This window comes from Carlito syrichta, unplaced genomic scaffold (genome assembly GCF_000164805.1).
Source record: "Carlito syrichta isolate Samal-C Ts95f unplaced genomic scaffold, Tarsius_syrichta-2.0.1 Scaffold305653, whole genome shotgun sequence".
NCBI lineage: Eukaryota > Metazoa > Chordata > Mammalia > Primates > Tarsiidae > Carlito > Carlito syrichta.
Window position 1 is genome coordinate 764,922 of NW_007249749.1, and position 8,739 is coordinate 773,660.

The 8,739-nt window shown below is 43.3% G+C and overlaps 1 pseudogene; it reads right to left on the reverse strand.

Moving 5' to 3' along the window:
• Window positions 1-8,739, reverse strand: part of LOC103264421 — a 114,213-nt pseudogene that overhangs the window by 20,238 nt on the left and 85,236 nt on the right.

The following is an 8,739-nucleotide window of genomic DNA, read 5'->3' on the forward strand; positions in this document are numbered from 1 at the left end:
TTTTTTGAGTTGGAGTCTCACTCTGTCGCCCAGACTGGAGTGCAGCGGCCGCTCCCGGCCTCCTCAGCCTCGACCTGCCGGGCTCCAGCGATCCTTCCGCCTCAGGCTTCCGAGTAGCCGGAATTACAGGCGGGCGCTACCACGCCCGGCTAATTTTTTGATTTTATTGTAGAGATGAGGTCTCACCTGTCCAGGTGGGTCGCGAACCCACAGGCTCAGGCAATCCACTCACCTCAGCCTCCCAAAGGCGTGGGATTACAGGCTGAGCCATCGAGCCCGGCTCTCACTCTTTTAAAAACAGGGTTTTGCTGCTCATCTCTTTTTTCTTCAGTAATAGTACCTCTTTATTTTTTCCTCCTTCCCTCCATCAGACCTTTTCTTTGTGTGATCCTGTTGAGTAAGACACACTCGCACCAAATTCTCTTGGACTGTCTTGCTAGCAGGATACCAAGACTGCCTTCCAGCTCTCTTGCCATGAAGGGAACATGGGAATCCCAAACACTGACTATGGCATTTGTCCCATGAAGGGTTATCCAGGAACAGCTTTCCCACTCTTTCCCTGGAGACAAAAGAAAAAAGCCAACTAGTCTACTGGTTCTGACCTTCTCAGTCATCAGTGGTTCCTGAGATTTTTTTCATGCGTGTCAACAAAGATGAGTTATGGTTGACATTTGCATGTGTTTCTTTACTGCTTGCATCTACTTGGGGGTGATATATCTATATCTATATCTGTCTGTATCGATAGATGAAGAGAGAGAGAGAAAGGAGTAGAAATAATTTAGGCATATAAAATCATGAAAGATGTTGTATACCCTCTTACCTTCTTATCTTCTCTTTTCTGTGTTTCTGGCTGTCTTTTTGGATGGTGTCATTCAGCAATTCCCCACTTAAGTCAGCATGGGCTAAGTTATGCTGCAGTAACAAACAACCATAAAATTGTAGCGTCTTAAAGTAGCAAAGATATTACTCACACTGCAGGTCCATCATGGGTCAGAAAATTGAATCCACCCCATTTGTCACTCTAGGACCCAGGCTATCAGGAATGTTGTTGTGAGCTACAGTAGAGAGAAAGAACATTCTGGAGACTTGGGGATTGATCAAGTGCCATGGCCCAGAAGTGATGCACATGTCCTCTGCTCCCATCTCATTGGATAACACAACGCACATGGTCCATCCAATAAAGATTACACCAAAGGGAACAGAGAGTACAGTCATTCCCCCTTATCCACAGGGGATATATCCCAAGACTCCAAGTGGATGCCTGAAACTGCTGATAGGCCCAAACCCTATGTTTTTGTTTTTGTTTTTTAAACTGATAACTGAGATGGCTACTAAATAACTGACAAGAGGGAGTGGTGACATTGGGCAAAGGGAGGATTCACTTCCCTAGCAGACAGAGCAGGACAAGATTTCATGATGATACTCAGAATGGCACACAATTTATTTTTTATTTGTATTTATTTAATTAATCTTCCTGTTGTCCAGGCTGGAGTGCAGTGCTACAATCATAGCTCACTGCAGTCTCCAACTTCTGGGCTCAAAGGTTCCTCTCTCCTCAACCTCCTGAGTAGCTAGGACTATGGGCATGTACCACCATACACAGCTAATTTAAAAAAAATTTTTTTTTTTAGAGAAAGGGTCTTGCTCTATTTCTTAGGCTGGTCTCAAACTCCTGGCTTCAAGTGATCTTCCTGCCTTAGCCTCCTAAGTAGCTGGGATTATAGGCATCAGCCACTGTGCCTGGCCACAATGTAAAACTCATGAATTTTTGTTTTTTCTGGAATTTTCCATTTAATATTTTCAGACCTCAGTTGACTGTGGGTAACTGAAGCCCCAGTAAGCACAAACTCAGGAAAGGGGGAGTTCTATACAGGGTTGTTGTGTATCTGGAGTGGGGAAGGAGTTGGAAATACTTGATGAACAGTGTGAATAGCTACCGCATGCCTTCAACCAAAACAATAGACACATCTTTTTCTAACTTACAAAGACTTTTAGCGTCTTCTCCACATTGCCTAATAAATGCTCATTGCATCTCAAACTTCAGATTAGGGATTTTTAAAAATCCAACGATAAGCTCAAGGATAGATTCATTATTTTATTTTATTTTTTTGAATTGGAGTCTCACTTTGTTGCCCAGGCTAGAGTGCAGTGGTGCACTCACAACCACCCCAGTGTCGACCTGCTGGGCTCTGGCAATCCTTCTGCCTCAGCCTTCCAAGTAGCTGGAACTACAGGTGCGTGCTACCATGCCTGGCTAATTTTTTACATTTTTATTTTAGAGACGAGATCTCGCCAAGTTGCCCGGGCTGTTGTCGAACCTGCGGGCTCAGCCATTCACTCACCTTGGCCTCCCAAAGTGCTGGGATTATAGGGTGAGCCACTGAGCCTGGCCTAGATTCATTATTTTTTAATTGCTGCATTAAAATGACCACAACTTTTGTGACTTCAAACAGCATACTATCTAACAGCATATTATCTAACAGTTTTCCTGAGTGCAAAGTCTGGATATGAGGGAACTGGGTGTTTTGCTCAGGGTCTTACCAGGCTAGAATCAAGGTGTCAGCCAGGGTTGTACACCCCTCTGAGAAGAAGGATCCCTCCTCCAGTCTCACTGGGTTGTTGGCAGAATTCAGTTCCTTGTGGTTGTTGGAGTAAGGTCCCCAATTCATGCTGGTTTTTGGTTGGGACTACTGTCAATTCCAGGACTGCTTTCAGGTCCTTGCCACGTGTCTTCCTTTATAAGCAGCTCACAACGGGGCTGTTTGTGTCTTCAGCACCAGCAGGAGAGATTTCTCTCACTTTGGATTTCTGACCTCTCTGAACCCTGATTAGGTTAGGCCCACATAGGATAATCTGTCTTGCCATTAACTCAAAGTCAACCACGTAGGGATCATCAATACATCTGTCAATCCCTTCTGCCATATACCTTCCCATAATGGCGGGAGTGATATCCCACCATATTCACAGGTTCCTCTCACACTCAAAGGGAGGGAATTACACAGGTCGTATACACTAGGGAACAGGGATCTTGGGGGCCACTTAAGAATTTTGCCAACACAGGGAAACAGTATCTGTGCAATCAGAAGCCAGTCTTGAGAGTTGATTGATTTGGTAGTGTTTGGGAGCATCTTAATAGCTGGTTTCACAGAATAATTGGCTGGATTGTTCAAGGAATTGACAGCTGGGGGGGGACGACTTGATTTGGTGCTGAAAGTTGAAGGTTGAGAGGGCCATGAGACTGTGAGAATCCATGTGTGAATCAGAACAGCCTCCCAAGTACAGCACTTCCAATTTACACCCAAGCATCTCTTTAATAATGACAGATGTAACAGTCTTAGATGGCCGATGATGGTGTAGCTCCTTGTAGCTCTGTTTTGATTTCCTTTTGAGCTTCACTCTAGAAACAACATGATTCTTTTTGTAGTATTCTTCTCTTTTCTGGAGAGAACACTTGTTATTCGGCTTCTTGCTCAACCGCCTAAGATGGCTCATAATTCTATAATCTGTGCAATAGTGCCCAGAAGTAATTTTCCTTTTATTTTTGGCCACAAGGTGGAAAATTAAGGATGAAATACAACTTTATTTTTGCTTTCCCCAGAAGAGGTGACAAGGGAGTTTTTTCTGCTTATTTTTCTATTAGTAGTGAAATATTATTTTGGCTACAACAGTTGACTCCTTCATCCTATTTTGGCAAAAGTTTTATGTAGAGATTCTCCTGCCCTTATTTATGCCCTAGAGTTCCACCCCAGGGTCTTGCAAGATGGAGAGGGAATTTCCTCCCCAGAGCCTTGGGGACCTGGTTTCCTGCCTGTCGCCCTGCCCAGATACGCCTTTGCCTGAGCTTCTTCTTTCTTTAATTATAGAGGCTTATTTTCAATCTCTCTATAACATTTCTGCTCAGGAAGTACCACTTTTTAAACTGAAGAGATGAAGAAGCTCAAATAAAGACTTGAGCATCGATGATGCTAGTTTCTCTTTGGTCCTGAGTGTGAGCATGCTAGTAGAAACATCAACCAAGGAGAACTCTGTACCTTTTGACAGTTTTTCTCTTCATTTCATTATTTTGAGTTTCCTGCTGGCCTTTTAAAAATCAATTCCAATGTGATGAAGTCTTTCTTTTTCTTTTTTTTTAATTTTAAAGATGTGGGGTACAATCAGGGTTAGGTAGACAAATGTTCACCTAGGTACTCTTGGTTTTCTTTTGTTTTGCTTTGTTTTTTAGTTGGAGTCTCACTCTGTCACAGACTAGAGTGCCGTGGCACGCTCACAGCCACTCTAGCGTCAACCTGCTGGGCTCTGGTGATCCTTCTGCCTCAGCCTTCCAAGTAGCCGGAACTATAGGCACATGCTACCAAGCCCGGCTAATTTTTGATTTATTGTAGAGATGAGGTCTCACCAAGTTGGCCTGGGCTGGTCTCGAACCCATGGGCTCTGGCAATCCACCCGCCTTGGCCACCAAAGTGCTGGGATTACAGGCTGAAATACCGACCCTGGCCAGGTACCCTTGTTGAGGTGTGCCCTGCCCTCTCCAGATTTCTATTACTGTCAATCCTGCCACCCCCCCATCCCGCAGTTTCCCGCTACTGCCAATCCTTTTCTTATAGTATTACAATAATTGTGATGAAGTCTTTCAAGAACTTTAGTAGTAAAGAACCACTAGGATTATCTATTAGGTCCACTTTTGTAGATCTTTTCTGCCATTTACATTTAACATCGTTTTATGACCGATACCTACAATTAGCTAATTTGATGAGAAAAGCATTATCTTCCTCCCAGCTAAGAAACTTACAAAGAATCCATAGGGTTCTCAAGCATCCACTCAGTATTTGTTCAACACACATTCTTGAATGCGTACTGTGAGTATAGCACTGCCTTGAGCATTCAAGGCATATAAGAAAGACCTGGTTTCTGCCCTCAAGGAGAATAGTTGGTAGAAATAACACAAATTTAGAATCAGATAAACCCAAATTTGAGTCTCATTTTGCTACCTGCTAGGTATAAATCTTATGCATATTTCATATTTCTCTAAGTCTCTGTTTTTTGTCAGTAAAACGGGTGTTATAAACCCTGTTTCCTTAGATTGTGAGTAGTAAAAGACTAGCACATAAAAAATTACATTATGGCCAAGTTGGAATTATCTAATGAATAAGTCATTTAATATTAAAAATTCTATCAATATAATTCACCCATTAACCAATTATTAGAGAAAAACCATATGATCATCTCAGTAGATACACAAAAGACATTTTAAAACTTTTTTTTTTTGAGTTGGAGTCTCACTCCATTGCCCAGGCTGGAGTGCTGTGACATGCTCACAGCCACCCCAGTGTTGATCTGCTGGCCTCTGGAGATCCTTCCTCCTCAGCCTTCCACATAGCCAGAACTATAGGCATGCGCTACCATGCCTGGCTTATTTTTTGATTGATGGTAGAGACGAGGTCTCGCCAAGTTGCCCAGGCTGGTCTTGAACCCACGGGATCAGGCAATCCACTCTCCTCGGCCTCTCAAAGTGCTGAGATTACAGTCTGAGTCACCGAGCCTGGCCAGTTTTTTTATTTTTATTGTGGAGATGAGGTCTCACCAAGTTGCCCAGGCTGGCCTTGAACCCGTGGACCCAGGCAATCCTCTCACCTTGGCTTCCCAAAGTGCTGGGGTTACAGGCTTGAGCCACTGCGCCTGGCTGCATTTTTGTTGCTTTAATGTGCCTGCCTGACAAAATCAAAATCATAGTGATAGCCAACACTTCCACTAACCTATGTCTGTGCAACCAAATGTGGCTGGAATAAAATAACACAAACATGCTGACTGGTTTCATTTTAAGTTCAGGATTGTTCATCTCTATTGAGTCCCACTAATACCCTGCAATCATACTATAGTCCTTTGGTCCATTACTGCCCGCATTTTCTTAGACCAGTGTCTTCAAAATGGATACATAAACATAAAATCACCATACAATCCAGAAATTTCACATCTGGATATAAACCCCAAATAATAGGAAGCAGGGACTTCAATAAATATTTGTACACCCATGTTCGACAGTGGCATTATTCACAATTGCCAAAAAGTGGAAACAGTTCAAATGTCCATTGACAAAGGAATGGATAAACAAAATGTGATAAACACACACAACGAAATATTCATCAAAAAGGAGTGAAATTCTGATACGTGCTACAGCATGGATAAACCTTGAGGATACTATGCTAAGTGAAACAAGCCAGTCACGAAGAACAAACGTATGATTCCAGTTATGTGAGATACCCAGAGTAGTTAAATTCATAGAGACAAAATTAAAAGTGTGGTTGCTAGGGCTAGGGGTTGGAGGAATGGAGAGTTATTGCTTAACGAGTAAAGAGTTTCAGTGTGGTGAAAAAGTTCTGGAGATGCATAGCAGTAATGCTGGCACAACCATGTAAGTGTACTTAATGCCACTGAATTGTTCACTTAAAAACGGCTAAAATTTTAAGTTGCTTTTTTTTTGAGTTGGAGTCTCACTCTGTCACCCAGACTGGAGTGCAGTGGCCGCTCCCGGCCACCGCAGCCTCGACCTGCTGGACTCCGGCGATCCTTCCGCTTCAGCCTTCCAAGTAGCCGGAACTACAGGCATGCGCTACCGCACCCAGCTGGATTTTTGATTTATTGTAGAGATGAGGTCTTGCCAAGTTGCCCGGGTGGGTCTCGAACCTGTGGGCTCAGGCAATCCACTTGCCTTGGCCTCCCAAAATGGTGGGATTATGGGTTGAGCCACCAAGCCCAGCCAAAATTTTTAAGTTTTATGTCCTATATTTTACCACAATTTTTAAAAAATGGACACATGAAAACTTCCTAAGACACATGTTGGCAAGGATACTTTTAAAGGAGTCACTTGGCAGATATATGCTCTCCCCAGAATTAATTTGCCTGAGAATGTCTGGAATTCAAGAATGTCTTTTCACAATTGTCCTTCTCTTCCATATGAAAAAAGAAAAAAAGACTGAGTGCAGTAGCTCTCACCTGTAATTCCAGCACTTTGAGAGGTGGAGGTGAGAGGATTGCCTGAGCCCAGAGTTCAAGACCAGCCTGGGCAACATGGCAAGATCTCATCTCTACAATTAAAAAAAAAAAAAAAATTAGCCAGGCATGCTGGTATGCACCTATAGTCCCAGCTACTTGGAAGGCTGAGGCGGAAGGATTATCTGAGCCCAGTAGGTTGAGGCTGCAATGGCCGTGATCGTGCCACTGCACTCCAGCCTGGGTGACAGAGTAAGACTCTGACTCAAAAAGAAAAAAAAAAAAGAGAGAAGTTAAAAAAAAACCATGCATCTTATCTGTTATGAGTCTTAGTATGGTGCAGAGTCCCAGTTAAGAAATTGGATCTGACTGGGCTGGGTGATTCAGCCTGTAATCTCAGCACTTTGGAAGGCTGAGGCAAGTGGATTGCCTGAACCCACGGGTTCGAGACCAGCCCAGGCAACTTGGCAAGACCTCGTCTCTACAATAAATCAAAAATTAACCTGGTGTGGTAGCATGTGTCTGTAGTTCTGGCTACTTGGAAGGCTGAGACAGAAGGATTGCTGGAGCCCCAGCAGACTGACGCTGGGGTGGCCGTGAGTGTGCCACTGCACTCCGGCCTGGGTGACAGAGTGAGATTCCAATAAAAAAAAAAAAGAAAAGAAAAAAGAAATTAGATCTAGGAACAATTTAAAATATGGGTGTATGTGTTGAGAAGATGAATGACTCATTATCAGGGAATATACACCGTTGCAGCTGAGACTCCAATTCTTTGTTTTTAATTTAAACTGAGTGAGGACTAAGTAAGTTGTCAACTGATAGATCATTAAAAATAATTTTTGGAGCTAGGCTCGGTGGCTCAACCTGTAATCCCGTGCTTTGGGAGGCCGAAGTGAGTGGATTGCCTGAGCCCGTGGGTTCGAAACCCGCCTGGGCAACTTGGTGAGACCTCATCTCTACAATAAATCAAAAATTAGCCAGGCGTGGTAGCGCACGCCTGTAGTTTCAGCTACTTGGAAGGCTGAGGCGGAAGGATCGCCCGAGCCCAGCGGGTCAAGGCTGCGGTGGCCGGGACCGGCCACTGCACTCCAGTTTGGGCGACAGAGTGAGACTCCAACTCAAAACAAACAAAAAATAATGATAATAATTTTTGAAAGAAAAAAAGAATTTTTGAGAATAGACAGAAAAATATTTGTAAAAATCCTTTTTTATAATAATCTTTGCAATTTCTCACAAATAACTCAGAACAGTTTCAAAACTTCCATAGCTTTGCTTTGACAAAATTCGTTCTCTTCCCAACTAGTTATATAAATGAAATTATATCCTTTGCAATGATTTAAATTTATAATGAAAAATTTTAGATGCTACGTTAAGATATATGAAGAGACATCATTTTTCAAAATTATTTTAGGAGGTATGCGAGCAAAAAAAGTTTGATGACTGCTGAACCAGTTGACTGCTTCGTATTATTTCTTCCCTTCTCAAAACGCCAGCTTCTCCCAGATTTTGTATCAGTAGGTGACCTTGCTTTCTGCTGCACTGAGAAAATAGAAGCAATCAAAAGAGAACCCCCGCCGGGCTCGGTGGCTCAGCCTGTAATCCTGCACCTTTGGGAGGCTGAGGTGAATGAATGGTCTGAGCCCGCGGGTTCGAGACCCGCCTAGGCAGTGAGACCTCATCTCTACAATAATCAAAAAATCAGCCGGGCGTGGTAGCACGCGCCTGTAATTCTGGCTACTCGGAAGGCTGAGG